This window comes from Oryctolagus cuniculus, chromosome 9 (assembly GCF_964237555.1).
Source record: "Oryctolagus cuniculus chromosome 9, mOryCun1.1, whole genome shotgun sequence".
In the NCBI taxonomy this organism is placed as follows: domain Eukaryota; kingdom Metazoa; phylum Chordata; class Mammalia; order Lagomorpha; family Leporidae; genus Oryctolagus; species Oryctolagus cuniculus.
In genome coordinates, this window is record NC_091440.1 from 117832236 (window position 1) to 117850429 (window position 18194).

The following is an 18194-nucleotide window of genomic DNA, read 5'->3' on the forward strand; positions in this document are numbered from 1 at the left end:
ATTCAGCCAGAAATGCCTGTCCTTATTTTTGCTTCCTTGGATTGCTACACATAAAATACAATGAATAAATGACAGTGAATGAGGTCAGAATTGGATTTTTGTGTCCACTTCTCACTTGAGACTCTAAGCTTTGCAAGGAACTCCTTACATGACCTTATGAGATAAATGTTGTTGTTCTTAATTTAAAAACAGACACATAGACATGAGAGATGTCCTCAAGGTTTTGCAGATGGCACCTGTGTTAGTCTCTGTTGCTCTATAACACAATTCCTGATGCTTGGTGATGTATAAAGAAAAGAGGTTTGTTTAGCCCACAGATCTAGAGATTCAAGATCATTGCACTGGCATCTGCTGAGCTCTGCTGGGCACCACTTATGATGATAATTAGTTGTGATCGCATCACACTGGTGAGATCATGTACAGAAACTAGCATTTGGTGAGATAGGAAGCAAGAGCCTTGGGGGTGGGGCTAGCTTACACTTTTCCTAACAACTCATTCTTGAGGTGACTAACTCAGTCCTTCAGGACCTAACCTGCAACCCAAAACAGCATTAACCCATTCGTAAGAGTGGAGTCTCCACTCCTCATCACTTTCCATGAGGCCACATTTAGATGGTTGACCATCTCAACACATCACAGTGAGGCCCAGCTTCCAGCACACGAACCACTGGGGGATGTACTCAACCCGTATCCAAAGCCATTGCTACACAAAACCTGAATTTGAACCCAGTTCACTTTATTAGCCATTGTTAACTGTAATGCCACACTGCCTCTTTGTACTACGTTATACACACAGCAGTGCTAAAATTTAAGAAAAGTTCATGGAATCAATGGAAATGCAATAATAAAATTTTAATACTGTACCTTTATGAAATAACTGAATTTCTTATATATTAGTTGATATGATACCAGAGTATATCACTTGCTAGGCTGGTTTAACAATGTATTCAAATCTAAATTTTTCTGAGTAGAAATGGAGATTTAAAATACAACTTGAAGGTCTATGTTATTAAAGGAAACTTTGAACTATAATTTTTCACAGTAAATTGTGAACTAAAAGCATTTTTCTCATGAATATTTTGAAAAGTTTAATAATTATTGATGATCATGAATAATAATATAATTCTGGTCTTAATTTATTAAATAACATAATTTTTATAATAGATTTATAATTTCCTCAGAGTTTCAGAAAGTAAATTTATTGCAACAGTAAAAGTGATTTTGAAACTCTTTTAAGTGGGGTACGTTGTTTACATTATAGGCATTCACTTAGAGATGGTATAAATATTTCATATTGTTTTGGGAGCCCAACTTTTTATGTATAGGTATATTTTAAGTCTTTCTGTCATGTAATCCCATCATTCAGCAGAATATAAACGCTCTCATCGAGGTGATACTTTTAGGTACTTGTCTCTTTGTTTACATATTTTAAAGGATTAATATTTCATAGCAGTTTATTTGAACTAAATGAGATATTCCTGACATTAACTTTTAAAACTTGATGGTTTAGTTCTCTTGTATTTACTTTTTGTAGACTTGGTGTCTCTAGTGCAAGGCTAGCTTTTGCTTGTAAAGGTATAGTGTTACCAATTAAATGATGTAGCTGTTCAAGTTATGTTAAACACTCTGGATTAAAATGCTCTCAGACAGTTAAGCAGTGGTTATAACTCACTGGAATTTGGACAAATAACCAGTTGTGTATGATCGTTACATGACTCATGATGGATCTGATTTTTAATCGATGAGATCTTGATTAGAAAATGAAGGTAACCTAGCTGTAAACATTCATGCGGAGTATAGAATCTGAGGGAGAAAAAGAAGTTAGAGCATATGGGATCCTAATTTCTCAGAGAAATGAGAGGAAGCCACATTTAACAGGGAAGAGTGATAAAAACGCAACAGTGACATCAGTTCTGTTACACAAGTTGTGAAACAGTCACATTTCTTTTTCACAGTCACTTTTCACTTTTTCACATGAAGTGAACGCTTTAAAAAATCTTTGATAAAAACAAATAAAAGTCATGGACAGTTCTATGTAACTTAATCAAATATACAGTATGTCCTTCTTCCTTAATTTATCTGTGTCTCACCTTTGTAGTTTTGCCTTTGTCCATAAAGATATTTTTTGTTATGATCAGTTACTTGCTATTTTGGCCAGGAGTGCCTTGTTTTGTTTCTAGATAACTGTGAGTATGTGCAAATGATGTCAAAACAAATGTTTGTGTTTTTATGTTTCAGGAAAATCTCCAAGAGTTGGAGTGGTGAATCCTGGTGTTGCCAATAATAGACATGTGACATAGTTGAACGTTTCATCATCTTCAATAAATCATCAGGATGGTAAGAATGATAAAGAATCCAGCAGATTGTTCAGTTTGTGCAAGTGCATTACAGACTACTGGATTGGATTTGCCTGCAGTTGACAGTTCTCAAGAGTTTTTTCTCAGAAGCAATCAGAATATGAGTGTTACCTTTCCAGAGTTGACTTAATGACTACGGCCATTAGAGATCCAAATGCTTTCTAACTGGCTGCAGTCGTTAAGTGGTTCCACGATGTGGCCTGAGATGGCTGTTAAATTCCAGCAGCTTAACTGAGGTCCTACCCATCAGTAAAGAGAAATGTTTGTTTCACAACAGTGTCCAGCCAGGCGAAGTTCAATGAGGAAGGAAGAAGGTGACAGGGAAAGCTGGGGATAAATGTACAATCTCTGCCAAAAAAACCCAACCTAAATTATCTAAATATACAAAATTTGATGGTGTAGTGTGGCTTCAAAAATACTGATATTCACATTTTCAATGGTAAAACTATGAGCATTTAGTTTTTTGTGCCAAGTGCTTTACCAAACAATTCATGTATCAGGAAAAACATTTATAATACATTATTTCTCACTAGATAAACTCTTGGAAATTTTAGAAAACAAGAAAGTAGCAAAATGTATTTTAAATTACCATGCTTTGAATATAATTAAATTTTATAGACGATTGCATTTCTAGAAAAGAACACATCATTTTCTATTCTTAAGGCATGATAGCTCTAAGAAGGCAGGGATTTTTGTCTGTTTATCTAACTGCTCACTATTATATTCTGTGTGCCTAGAATAATGACTGAAATAAAGTAGGGGAAAATAGGTATTTGTTTAATTATTCAAGACTGATCACATGATGCATTAAATTAGAATGAATGACCAATAAGTTATATTTCAACTTGTGAATTCTAAGTAAACTCCAACAAAAAGATTGCTTTTAATATTAAATGAAAACTACAAAAATTCATCAAATGTAGTAAATAAGATCAATTTTTCCTTGCTTACCCAATATTTTATTATGAAAAATCTATAAGGGGCAGTGCCGTGGTGTAGTAAGTTAAGCTTCTGTCTAAGGTACCAGCATCCCATATGCACACAGGTTCAAGTTCTGGCTACTCCACTTCTGATCCAGCTCCCTGCTACTGGCATAGGAAAGCAGCGGAAGATGGCCCAACTGCTTGGGGCCCTGCACACATGCGTGAGAGACCTGGAAGAAGCTCCGGGTTTCAGATCAGCCCAACTACAGCCCTTGAAGCGATTTGGGTAATGAACCAGCAGTTGGAAGACCACTCTCTGTCTCTCCCTCTCTCTGTCTGTAACTCTGCTTCTCAAATAAATGAATTAATACATCTTGGGGAAAAAAATCAGGAAGAGACTCTTCTATCTTAAAAAAAAAAAAAACAAAAAGAAATAGCTATACAGAAGGAACAAGTTAAGGATAGATATTAAAAGCCTACTGAGAATGTAAAAATGTTGTCTAATAAAAGAGAAGCTCCTAAATTTCACCAAAGTAAGAAAAATGATTTGGGATAAGTAAAAAATTATTTGTAGCTAGTCACAGTGGAATATGTGGCCCAGCCTACAACACAGTAATGACACTGCAAATTTTTATGAAGTGTTTTCCCAGTTAAAGGAAAGCATAGAAATTTACTTCATTACTATGCTTGTCTTTTTACTTGCAAGTGACACTTTTTAATGAATAAGCAAAAGAATTGTGAAAAACTGCCAATATTTTATGTGTTTATATGATATGACTCATACATATGTAAAGATTTATTTTCTCAAAATACTCAATCAGAACAAAAGCATTGGAGGTAAGCTTTGAAAGCTGTAAAATATGGCTGAGTTGTACCTCTTCTTACGTATGGCTGTAACTGAGACGTATCTGGAAATGACTAATCTTCAGATAGCACATGACAGGCGAATCAAGTATTTGGCTGTTGAAGAACCCAAGTTTGAAATTATACATTTTGAAACATTGGCTTCTTTTTAAAATTTATTTGAGAGAGAAAGGGAAGGAAGGAAGAAGGAGGGTGAATAGGTGGGTAGGTTTGTTGGTTCACTCCCCAAATGCCTACAGCAGCGTTGGCTGGGTCACGCCAAAGCCAGCTGCCAGGAGCTGTATCTGGTTTTCCCACGTGTGTGTCAGGAACCCAACACAAGGAGCCATCACTTCCTATACCCCAGGGTCTGCATTTGCAGGAAGTTGGACTTTGGAGCAGAGCCAGGACTTGAACAAAGTTACTCCAATATGAGATGTGAGTATCCCAAATGACATCTCAACCACTGGGCCTAATGCTTGCCCCTATAATTCTTCAAAATGCTCTAAAAATTTCCATGCTGGTTTTAGAATTCTTTTTTATGAGCAGTAGATATATGTATCACAGAACCTTTCTCTTTGCTTTCAACAAAGAACAATTATTTCTTTTATTGTCAGATGAGAAGTATTTTAAATTTACCTGGAACAGAGAGAAAATACAATTGCAAACTAATCTCTAAAGCTTTACACATACACATAGCTTTTCCTCAAAAGAGAAGACTATATAATGAATTTTATTACTGTGGGGATGAGTCTATTAAGTGACACAGCATAGTCACTGAGTGCAAGGTTTTGTCTGTTTTGCTCACTTTATTCCCTGCACCTGCACTTTGATTAGATCTGAGTACATAGCAGGTGCTGAACGATGTTCTAGTGTATGAGCTATTGATTGAACAAATAAACAAATACATGGCCAATCATATCCCTGTGTAAGCCCAGAATTACAGATCATGGAAATTCTGCAGATTCTGACTTCATCTTTGAGTGTGTCAACATAATGAATTTTGGCATTTGATGTGTTAATGTGGTTTTGATAATAATTCTGAGAACTGACAATGTTTTGGGTTGGCCTGTTGTTACAGCAAAAAGAAATGACTCATTTTCATTCCACTTGTTTTTTAAGGAGTACTTAAAAAACACCATGGAGAAAAATAAAACTGGTATCTGGCATTGATGGATATTGGGAAATAATTGGAAAGCAAATTGATGAATTCAGAAAGGCTCCATGGTACCAGTAAAAGAATTGCACATAGATGGAGAGAAAGTAATGATTTACTAATCACATCTATAAAAAACTTACTGCTGTAGTTTCATATATTACCATAATTCACACTTTGGATTTTATCCTCTCCCTACTAATTTGTACTGCTCTGTTTTTAATTTGTTGCCATATCAACACTGTTGTTGTGAATGGCATTGGGGAAACTAACAATTTTATTAAAAGCTTCCAATTTCATTAGAATGATTAATGAATTTGAAGGATATTACTCTTAACTTTTTCATAAATCATTTGTTTTGTTTGAAGTCTTGGTGTAGAGTAATCACCGCTACCACTTTTTAAAAAAAGATTTATTTATTAAAAGGCGGAGTTACAGAGAGGCAGAAGGGGAGAGAGGGAGAGAAAGAGAGAGGGAGAGAAAGGGGGGGGGAGAAAGAGAGAGAGACAGAGAAGTCTTCGATCTGCTGGTTCACTCCCCAGTTGGCCACAACAGCCGGAGCTGCTCCGATCCCAAGCCAGGAGCAAGGAGCTTCTTCCAGGTCTCTCACGTGGATGCAGGGGCCCAAGCACTTGGACCATTTTTAACTGATTTCCCAGGCCATAGCAGAGAGCTAGATTGAAAGTGGAATAGCCAGGATTCAAAACGGAACCTGTAGGGGATGCCAGCACTACAGGCAGCAGCTTTATCTGCTACGCCCCAGTGCTAGCCCTACCACTACAACTTTTAAGCAGTTATAACTGTCTCACACATAAACTGAAATATAAGCATTAGAAATTGGGCCAGTGCTGCGGCTCACTAGGCTAATCCTCCGCCTGCGCCCTGGGTTCTAGTCCCAGTCGGGGTGCCGGATTCTGTCCCAGTTGCTCCTCTTCCAGTCCCACTCTCTGCTGTGGGCCGGGAGTGCAGTGGAGGATGGCCCAGGTCCTTGGGCCCTGCACCTGCATGGGAGACCAGGAGGAAGCACCTGGCTCCTGGCTTCGGATTCGCACAGCTCACTGGCTGTAGCGGCCATTTGGGGGGTGAACCAATGGAAAAGGAAGACCTTTCTTTCTGTCTCTCTCTCTCACTGTCTAACTCTGCATGTCAAAAAGAATTTTTTTAAAAAAGCATTAGAAATTAGTCCATTAGTAATCTTGGGAGTGGGAGTATGAACCTTGTCTTAAATTGATAGGAGAATCAAAGTTACAGGATAGAATTTAATGACCAATTAGAGAAAGCACCTTACAAATTCACCTTAAATGAAACCTAGTAAAATTGTGGTGCAACATTCTAGAAAATTATTCAGCACTAATTTATCAATGGATGCTTTGCCAGTTTGCCTAAGTTCTAATGGTTTATAAATTCTCTGTTAAGTTTATGATTGATTTATTTTTAATTTATTTGGGAGCCATGGGGGGAGAGCGAGCGAGCGATGGATCAAGCTCTCCCCTCACCTCCCCCAATCTCTGGCTGACTCTCCACATGGCTAGAAAAGCCATGGCTGGGAGCCAGGATCAATCCATGTGTCCCATATGGGTGGTGGGGGCCCAGTGACTTGAGCTGTCACCTGCTGCCTCCTAAGGTGCACATCAGCGGAAAGCTGGAATCAGGAGTAGAGTCAGGACTCAGACTCATATGGATATACTGATAGGGAATGTGGGCATCCGAAGTGCTTTCTTAACCACTAAACAATATGTTTGTCCCTCTAACTTAGTAGTGAAGCGCCTCTGCCCTTGTGTTCTTGCACTGTGCCTTTTTGTCTGGCTGCTTTTACTTTTATGCTTTTCAGACTTCAGTTTTTGAAGTAGTCGGCATATGCTGGTATTCGGTTTCTGGCTCTCTGGACACGCTGTTGTATGATTGAAGGTTTCTTCTCATGAATCCCTCCTTGGGGGACTCACTGCAGATGGAAGAGGACAAGTGTCATTCCTGCATCTTGTCACACTTCTCAGATGTTCATCTTCTCACATCAACCCACACACAATCCTATAATGCCTCCTAGGGATGGAGTGGAAGTTCCTTAACGCTTCCTCTGAGGCATTTATAATAGGATCAAGAGTCTCCTCACCAAGATCGCGTCTCATTTAATCTCCAGCAGCGTGGACCGTTCTCATTTCTGAAAGCACGCTGTTTTCTTTCTTTCACGTGTGGTTAAGAGCACTCTTCTGCCTGCTGGATGATGTGTCCCGTCTCTCAGGGAGCTGTCACTGCAGTATGGGTAATCCAGCTCCATGCTCCTTGGCCCCTTGTACTTACTCCCGTCAGAAAACTTGTCTGCTGTATTTGAATCATCTGTTCACTTCACTCCTGAATGACTTTAAATTTTTCAATGACAAAATGTGAGTCTTGTTCACTAATTTTTGTGTGGAGAAATGCTTAGCACAAAATAAGTAGCCAATATTTTGTCATGAATAAATGAAAAGGCAAGTATTTTGTCCTATTCAGCATTATATTACAGGCAATCAGGATACTAACATTTTCTGATTTCTTCAGATTTCTGTGGATTATTGTGTAAATTCTTAAGTTTATATAATGAAAGTAGTGTAATTCATTTTAAATTATGATTTAAAATATAAAATTCCTATAAATATTAGAAAATAATTCACTCATTATTATTAAATAGTTTACAATTGTAGATTGATATTTTGATTCTATATTTAAGAGACTATTTTCAAATTGTCAGCTGATGAGGAGTTCTCTAATATCTCTTAAATAACTAATTTTACTCTTTTACAGAGAAAGAAAATAGGTAGCATATTTTTGACATACTGGAATTTATCTTACGGTTTTAATGTCAGGCTAATATATAAACAAATATATATAAAGACCACATGCTTTAGTTAACTCCGTTTAAACATGTTCTTAAATGGAGTTTTATTGTAATTTCTTATATATTTTCTAAAAATTGGTTAAGAGCCAAGGAATGTATATTAAACTGAATAATTGCATCTGGCAGATTATTGCTAAGTACCAAGGACTCTTTTATGTATTTTGTTAAAGTATTCTTTTTTTTTGGTGCTTCATTTGCTTCATGTTAATATAATATTTATGCAAACAGAACGGATTTCACATAATTCATAGATGCAATTTGAGAATATGGTATTTCCTTCCTTCTTCCTCCTCTCTCTCCCCTCCTCTCTCCTCCTCCACTTCCCCTCTCCCTCCTTCCCTTCCCTGACTTCCTCCTCCCTTCCCTCTCTCTCCCCTCCCTCTTCCCCCTCCACTCTCTCTCTCCCCCCCTCCCTCCCTTTGTCCTTCCATCCCTTTAGTCTTTCATCCCTCCCCTCCCTCCCTCCTCCCTCTCTCCTCCTCTCCTTTCTCTCCCCCCTCCTCTCCCCACTTCTCTCCCCTTTTCTCCCCTCTCACTCTCTTCCTTTCCCTCTCTCTCCCCTTTCCCACCTCTCCTGCCCCCTCTTCGCCTCCTCTCTCCCATCTCTCCTCCTCCCTCCCCCTCCCCCTCTACCTCTGCTACCTTTTCTTCCACCTCTCACCTACCTCTTCCCCTCCTTTTGTTTTCTTCTCCCCTTCCCTCCCACTCTCTCTCTTCTTCTCCCTCTCCCCTTCCTCTCCCCCTCCTCCCCTCCCCTTTTCCCTCTCCTTTTCTCCCTCTCCCTCTTCCTTCTCCTTTCCTTGTGCTCTCTCATCCTTCCTCTTTTCCCTTCACCATTTTCTCTTTCCTTCTTTATTTTTTAGTTTTTGAGATACATATTTTTAATTATCATTGCAGTAAAGAGCTTAATACTCTAGTAAACAAGGAGGTCAATAAATAAAAATAAAAAACAAACTATCAGTAGTAAAATAATATAGGCTAGGGCTCTAAATAATAATTAAATGGAAAGATGACCATTTTGCTCATTTACAGTACATTTTAAAATAATCACAGATTATTAAAGCATTCTTAACCATTGGTTTGGCAAAGGTACAAAGCAAAGTTGGAAAAAATATTTTACAGCATATTTTTTGCTATTTTTTAAAAATACTTTTATTTTTAAATTTTAGCTCATGTATATAAGAAAAAGTAAATACTCTTTTTTTGTGTTCAGCTTATTTCACTCAGCATGTTGTCCTCCAGTTGTATCCACTTTGATGAATATGGTAGAATTTCAGTCCTTTTTGTAGCTGAGTAGTACTTCATTGTGTGTGCTTGTATGTGTGCATAATATTTTCTTTGTTGAATGATGGAAACCTTATTTTATCCCATAATTGTGAACAGTGCTGCTAAAACATGGTGGTGCAGGTATTTGATACAAAGTACCATGTCTTTATTGGTATATACTTAGGTGTGGGATTGCTGGAATAAGTGACAAGTCTATTTCTAGTTTTTTAAGAGATATTCATAATTTTTTCCACAGTGGCTGTATTAATTTACATCCCCATCTACTGTACATAAGTGTTCCCCTTTCTGTTCATCCTCACCAGCCTTTGTTACTCTCTGTCTTTTGGATAACAGCCATTCAGATGAGAGTGAGTTTTGATTTGTGTTTTGCTGATGTTTAGTGTTGTTGAGCATTCTTCTAATTGTTGGCCATTTGTATTTCTTCTCTTTTGAACTGTCAAAGTCCTTTGCTCATTTTGTAACCGGCTTGACTGTTTTATGTCGTTGAATTTTTAAGTTGCTGATACATTCTGGATGTTAATCCTTTGTCTGAGGAGGTACCTGGTGAATAATTTTTTCATTCTGTCGGATGTCTCTTCACTCTATTGATCATTTCTTTTTGCTTTGTGCAAGTTTCTGAGTTTTATGTAATATCAGTTGTTTAGTTTTATTTTGTTGCTTGTGCTTTGGTTGTCTTGTCCAAGAAGTTGCCACCTATACCAATGTCGAGGAGTGTTTTCCTTACATTTTCTTCCAACAACCTGATAGTCTCATATCTTAAATTTAAGTTTTTGATCCATTGTGAGTTGATTTTTATATGGTGAGAGGTATGTATCTAACTTTACTCTTCTACATATATAGATCCAGTTTTGCCAGCATTATTTGTTGAATAGATTATCCTTATTCCAATGTATGGTGTGGGTAATTTTGTCAAAAATCAGTTGGCTCTATGTATACGGATTAATTTCTGGATTAATTCTGGGTGCTCTGTTCCAATGATCTATGTAACAGTACCATGTTGTTTTAATTATAATAGCATAATAATAGCTTTGAATTCAGGTATTGTGATACCTCCAGTTTGATTTTTTTTCCCCTCATGGTCACTTTGCTTTTTGGTATCTTTCGTGATTCCATATGAACTTTAGGATTGATTTTTCTAGTTTGATAAATAATACCATTGTTATTTTTTATAAGGATCACATTGACTCTGTGGTTTTCTGTAGGTGGTATGCACATTTTAATGACATTGGTTCTTCTAATCCATGAAGAAAGAATATTTTTACTTTGTGTGTCCTTGCTGATTTCTTTGATGAATGTTTTCTAATTTTTGTTGTAGAGATCTTTAATTTCTCTAGTTAAATGTAATCCTAAATATGTCATTATTTTTGTGGTTATTGTGAATGGGATGTCTTAATTTTTATTGAGTGAATTCATCTTTAGTATATAAAAAAGCTACGCTTTTGTTTATTTTGTAGCCTAAAACTTTATGAGTTTTAACAGCTCTTTGATGGAGTGTTCAGGTTTTTCATGCACATCATTATTTCACCTGCAAACATGGATATTTTGAATTTCTCTTTTCTTATTTGATACCACTGATTTCTTTCTCCTCCTTAATGGGTCTTGCTAATAATTCCAGTACTAGAATGAATAAGAGTGGTAAAAGTAGATATCCTTGTCTCCTTCCAGATCAGGGGGGAAATACTTTCACCTTCTCTCCATTCAGTATTATATTAGGTATTGGTTTGCCATACCTTGCCTTTAAGGCTTTGAGTTACGTTTGTTTTTAACTAATTTGTGGAGAGTTTTTCTCGTGAAGGGTGTTGAACTTTATCATATGCTTTCTCTGCATCTATTGAAATGATCCTATGGCTTCTGTTCTTCCTTCTGTTGATGTGATTTATGACATTTATTGGTTCACGAATATTAACATCCTTGCATCTCTTGGGTAAGTTCTGCTTTATAGGGATGTAAGATCTTATTCAGCGGTTTTGGAGTTGGTTTACTAGCATTTTGTTCAGAATCTCTGCATATATCCTCATCAAGGATACAGATCTGTAGTTTACTACTTGTGATAGGTCATCAATCAGTTTGTTTATCAGAGTGATATTGCCTCATCAAAAGACTGTGGCCAAGTTCTATCCTGTTCAATATTTTGGAGTGAACTAACAAATCTGGATAACACTCAGGAATCTGCATTGTAAAATTTGCACAAATGATTGTTATGAAATATAGCAATGAGAAGCATTTGTCTTTTTTTGGAGGCTAGGGACTAAGTTAATAAAAACTTGATGCAGTGAATAAAAAAGTACTGACGTTACTTCCTCTTTAAATGTTTTTTTTAGAATTCAGTATTAAAGTTACCAGTAACTTGTTTTTTCCTTGATGGCAGAGCTCCAATGTCATTACAGCTCAAATATCATTGCTTCTCCAATATCATTGCTTGCTATGGGTTTGTTTAGATTGTGTAGATCTTCCTGATAGACTATAGGTATCCAGAAATTTATCCGTTCTTTAAAGTTTTCCATAGCTTTTCATTGCAGTTTCTTATGACTCCTTGTATTCTAGTGGTGTAACAATATTGAAACAAAATAAATGATCAAGAGATAAGTGAAATGAAGAGCTGGTATTTTGAATAAGTAAATAAAATTGATACACTATTGGCCCAGTTAACCAAAAAAGAGGGTGGAGCAATAAAATTAGAGATGAAAAAGGAGATTTTACAACAGATACTACAGAAATAAAAGCAATAATCAGGAATTACTACAAAGAGCTATATGCCAACAAATTGGAAAATCTAGAGGAAATAGATTTCTTGACACATACAATTTGCCAAAATTGAGGCATTTAGACATAAAAAACCTAAATAGACCAATAACCAAGATGGAGATTGAATCAGTGATAAGGAGCCTCAAAACAAATGAATAGGAATATATTTGATATGCTATAGACATTTAACTAATCAAATTCAACAGCACATCAGAAAGATCATTCACCCAGACTGCATGGAATTTATCTCTTGTTTGCAGAGGTGGTTCAACATATGAAAATCAATAAATGTGACACATCACATTAGTAAATAAAATAATTAAACCATATTATTAGCTCAATAGATTCAGAGAAAGCATTTGATGAAATACTACATCCTTTCATGATAAAAACTTCAAGCAAATTTGTTGTAGAAGGACAGATCAGGATTCCTACTTTCACCATTGCTATTCAGTATAATTCTGGAAGTTTTAGCCAGAGCCATTAGCTGAGAAAGAGAAATCAAAGAGATTCAAATGGAAAAGGTGAAGGAAATTATCCTTGTTTGCAAATGACATAATCTTATGAATACAGGAACCAAAAGACTAAGAACTAAGAGACTATTGGAACTCCTAAGTTCAGTAAAGTTGCAGGATATAAAAATAAATGCACAAAAATCAGTAATCTTTGTATATACAAGAAATGCAATGGCTGAGAAAGAACATGCAAGATCATTTCCATTCACAATAACTATAAAAAATTAAAAAACAATGGAATATATTTAACCAATGATGTGAAAGATCACTACATTAAAAATCACAAAACATTAAGGAAGTAGAAAAAGAAATGAAAAAAATAGAAAGTTCTTCCATATTTGTGGATTGAAAGAATTAATATCATCAAAATGTCCAGACTATTCAAATCAATTTATAGATTCGTTGCAATCCCAATCAAAATACCAAGTATATTGTTCTCTGATCCAGAAAAAATGATACTAAAGTTTATATGGAAACACAAGAGACCCTGAATAGCTAAAGCAGTTTGCCTATATTGTTTATCTTCTCAAAAATCCACTTTTTTGTTTTGTTCATATTTGTATTATTTTCTTGGTTTCAATTTCATTTATATCTATTCTGAACTTCATTATTTCTAACATTCTTCTGATTTGGGATTTGTTTTGTTCTTGATTTTCTAAGCCTCTGAGATGCATAACTAGATAATTTGAGACATGATTTTTTAAAAATGTAAGTACTTAGTGCTATAAATTTCCCTCTGAATACTGCTTTTGTTGTACCACCCAGGTTTCATTTGTTGTGTTTCAATTTTCATTTATTTCAAGAAAATTTTTGATTTCTTTTTAATTTCTCAATCACTCAATGATCTTTCAGTAGCATGTTGTTTAATTTCCATGCGTGAGTGTTATGTTGTTCTTTTTGTAGATTTTATCCCTTTGTAGTCTGAGAAGATACATGGTATGATTTCAATTTTTTAATATACCAAAACTTGATTTTGAGTTAATATATGGTTTATCTAGAAAGTATTCTATGTGCTGATAAGAAGAGTGTGTATTCTGTAGTTGTTGCATGAAAAGTCCTGTAAATATCTTTTGGGTCCATTTGCTCAATAATATGTTTCAAATCTGATGTATCTTTATTGATTTTTGTGTCTGGATGATATGTCCATTGTTGATAGTGGAGTGTTGAACTCCTATACAATTATTGTGTTAGAGTCTATCTTTCTCTTCAGGACTAATAATATTTGCTGTATATGGGTTGTCTTGTGTTGGGTGCATATATATTTATGATATATTGCAATCTTCTTGCTGAATCTAACTTTTTATTGTTGCTTTTTAAAGATTTATTTATTTATTTGAAAGAGTTTCACAGAGGGAGAAGGAGAGGCAGTGAGAGGTCTTCCATCCACTGGTTCATTCCCCAATTGGCCCCAACAACAGGAGCTGGGCCGATCTAAAGTCAGGAGCCAGGAGCTTCATCTGGGTCTCCCACGTGGGTGCAGGGGCCCAATCACTTGGGCCATCTTCTACTGCTTTTCCAAGCCATAGCAGAGAATTGGATTGGAAGTGGAGCAGCCAGGACTTGAATCAGTGCCTATATGGGGTGCCGGCACTGCAGGCAGCAGCTTTACCTGCTATGCTGGCCCCTGAATCTAATTTTTGATCAGAATGTCCTCCTTTGTCCCTTCTAAAGTTTTCTGTTAAAGTCTGTTTGATCTGTTATGATAGCTACTCCAGTTTGTTTTTGTTTCTATTTGCCTGGTGTATCTTTTTCCAGCCCTTCACTTTCAGTCAATGTGTATCTGTTATCTACTCAGCCAATCTAAGTCTTTTGGTTGGAGAACGTAATCCATTTAAATTCAAGTTTAGTGTTGATAAATAAGAACTAACAGCTGTCATTTTGTTGCTTAGATACAGATTTTACCTGCTCTGTTAATGATTCAGTGTTGTCAAGTGCTTTCATAATGTTTACTTCTAATATAGGAGTCCCTTAACAATTTTTTTGGAAGGACTGGTTTGTTTGTGGTAAATTATGTTTTTTGCTTATCGGGAAAATACCATATTTTTCCTTCACTTATAAATGATAGCTTCACTAGATATAATATTCTTAGATGGAAGGTTTTTTTTCTTTTTTAGTTGACTTTTATTTTTTATTAGTTTTTATGGCTAGGACTGACAGTACTATACTGAGAGGCAGAGTGAGAAGAGACATTTGCCTTTTTCCAATCTTAGAGGAAAGTCTTTAGTATTTTACAGTTGAATATGATAATAATATTCATGGACTTTTCATGTATGATTTTTTGTGCTAAGATCAGTTTCCTTTACATATAATTTGTTGAAAGTTTTTATAATGAAAGATCTTGGATTTTGTTAAATGCTTTTCTGCATCTAATGAAATGGTCATGTGACTTTGATCCTTAATTCTCTAAATAAGATGTGTTACATTTACTCTTTTTTTTTTTTTATTTGGTAGAGTTATAGACAGTGAGAGGGTGAGAGACAGAGAGAAAGGTCCTCCCTCCATTGGTTCACTCCCCAAATGGCTGCCACGGCTGGCGCTGCGCCGATCCAAAGCCAAGAGCCAGGTGCTCCCTCCTGGTCTCCCACACGGGTGCAGGAGCCCAAGCACCTGGGCCATCCGCCATTACCCTCCCAAGCCACAGCAGAGAGCTGGAGCAGAAGAGGAGAAACCGGGACTAGAACCCGGCGCCCATATGGGATGCTGGCACCGCATATGGAAGGTTAACCAAGTGAGCCACGGTGCCAGCCCCTACATTTACTCTTTTGTGTTGAAGCATCCTCCATTGCATTGAAGTGTTAAATCCCTCTTAAATATGATGTATGATCTTTTACATGTGTTGCTTAATTCTTTTTGCTAATATTTTGTTGAGATTGTTTACACTCATATTCAACAGGTATATTGTCTTTACATGGCATTAGTAGGAATAACTCCATTTCATTTCTGATTTTGGGACTTGTCTATTAGTTTATATAAAACTTTGTTGGTTTTATCTTTTCAAAAAAGCATCTTTGTGTTTCATTGATTTTTTTTCTGATTTGTTTTTTATACATTATCTCAACTATTTCTCTACCAAGCTCTATTATTTTCTCTTTAACTAACTTTGGGTTTCTTTTGTTCTTATTTTTCTAGTTCCTTCAAATATAAAGTTAAATTATTTGTTTGAATTTTCTTTTTTGATTAAGGCTTTCATTTCCATAAACTTCATTTGTAGAACTGCTTTTACTGTGTCATGTCAGTTGGGTAAAGTGTGTTTTCACTTTGACTTCCTCTTTGACTTAAAAACTCTTTAAGTTGTTTGTTTAGTTTTCATATTTTTGAGGATTACTTCATTTTCCTTTTATTATTGATTTTTAGATTCATTTTATCATTTCTTTGTGATCCGAAAGATTACTTGGAATCATTTCAGTCTTCTTAAATTTGTTCAGGGTGTGTGTGTGTGTGTGTGTGTGTGTGTATGTGTGTATATGTGTGTATGTGACCTAGCAAGAGATCTATCCTGGGGAATGTTTTGTCTGTACTGAGAAGAATGTGTATTTTGATGTTGCTGAGTAGAATGTTCTCTGTTTCTTAGGTAGATTTGTTCCATTGTATTATTCAAATGTCCTTATTTATACCCATCTGGATGATCTAACCATTGTTGAAAATGAATTGTTGGAGTATATCTGTATATTTCTCCCTTCAGATCTGTCAATGTCTAGTTTATGTATTTGCGTGCTTTGAGGTTGTTTGCATATTTGTATGAGTAATTGTTATGTCTGTTTTTCAAAAGAGGAAATCTAAACAGCCAACAGTCACATGAAAAAATGTTCAGGATCACTAGCCATCAAGGAAATGCAAATCAAAACCACAATGAGGTTTCCCCTCACCCTGGTTAGAATGGCTCACATACAGAAATCAACTAACAACACATGCTGGTGAGGATGTAGGGAAAAAAGGCACACTAACCCACTGTTGGTGGGAATGCAAACTGGTAAAGCCACTATAGAAGGAGGGAGGACCTTTCTCTCTGTCTCTCACCCTCTCACTGTCTATAACTCTACCAAATAAAAAAAAAAAAGAGTAAATGTAACACATCTTATTTAGAGAATTAAGGATCAAAGTCACATGACCATTTCATTAGATGCAGAAAAGCATTTAACAAAATCCAAGATCTTTCATTATAAAAACTTTCAACAAATTATATGTAAAGGAAACTGATCTTAGCACAAAAAATCATACATGAAAAGTCCATGAATATTATTATCATATTCAACTGTAAAATACTAAAGACTTTCCTCTAAGATTGGAAAAAGGCAAATGTCTCTTCTCACTCTGCCTCTCAGTCAGTTTAGAGAGTCCTCAGAAACATGAATATAGCCCTACCACATGACCCAGCCATCCCACTCCTTGGAATTTACCCAAAGGAAATTAAATTGGCAAACAAAAGAGCTGTCTGCACCTCCATGTTTATTGCAACTCAATTCACAATAGGTAAGACATGCAGTCAACCTAAATGTCCATCAACAGAAGACTGGATAAAGAAATGATGGGATATTACTTTATAGAATACTATACAGCAGTAAAAAAAAGAAATCCAATCATTTGCAACAAAATGGAGGAATCTGGAAAACATCATGCAGAGTGAAATAAGCCAGTCCCAAAGGGACAAATATCATATGTGCTCCATGATCTGTGACAACTAACTGAGCACCTAAAAGGAAACCTGTAGAAGTGAAATGGACACAATGAGAAACAATGACTTGATCAGCCCTTGTCCTGACTGTTGAGGAACAACTTACTATTTTATTCCTTTGAGTATTTTTTGGTTCTACTAATACCATTGGTTGAACTCTTTGATTAACACACAATTATTCTTAGGTGTTTAAATTTAACTGAAAAGTGATCCCTGTTAAATATGAGTGGGAATAAGAGAGGGAGGAGATGTACAGTTTGACACATGCTCACTCAGACTTACCCCTAATGGTACAGCCAGAAACATGCCAGGGGAATCTAAATAAGTCCCATCAAGGTAGCATGGATCAATGCCATCTTACTAGTCAAAGTGATCAGATTCAGTTCATAATTGACCATAATGATAGGACTAAGTGTCAAAGGGATTACATAATCAAGACTAGTGTCTGCTAATACTAACAGGTATAATTAAACAGGAAAGAACAATCCAACATGGGAAGTGGGATACACAGCAGACTCATAGAATGGCAGATGTCCTAAACAACACTCAGGCCTCAGAATCAGCCCTTAAGGCATTCACATCTGGCTAAAAAGCCCATGAGAGTATTTTAGGCATGGAAAGCCAAGACTCTCTGGCAAAAAAAAAAAAAAACAAAAAAACAAAAAACAAAAAAAAAAAGACTTAAATGAAAATCTCCGTGAGTGAGATCCCAGCGGAAAGAACGGGCCATCAAAGAAGGAAGTACCTTTCTCTGAAGGGAGGTGAGGACTTCCACTTTGACTATGGCCTTGTCTAAATAATGTCAGAGTTTGTGAACTCAAGAG

The 18194-nt window shown here is 36.1% G+C and overlaps 1 long non-coding RNA gene across 1 annotated transcript in view; it reads left to right on the top strand.

Annotated features, from left to right (window-relative positions):
• The window catches only part of LOC138843878 (uncharacterized), a 152927-nt gene that overhangs the window by 57103 nt on the left and 77630 nt on the right, over positions 1–18194 (top strand). Inside the window, exon 2 of the long non-coding RNA XR_011379012.1 lies at positions 2239–2337. This is a non-coding gene — a long non-coding RNA (uncharacterized lncRNA). The remainder of the gene's footprint in view (positions 1–2238; positions 2338–18194) is intronic.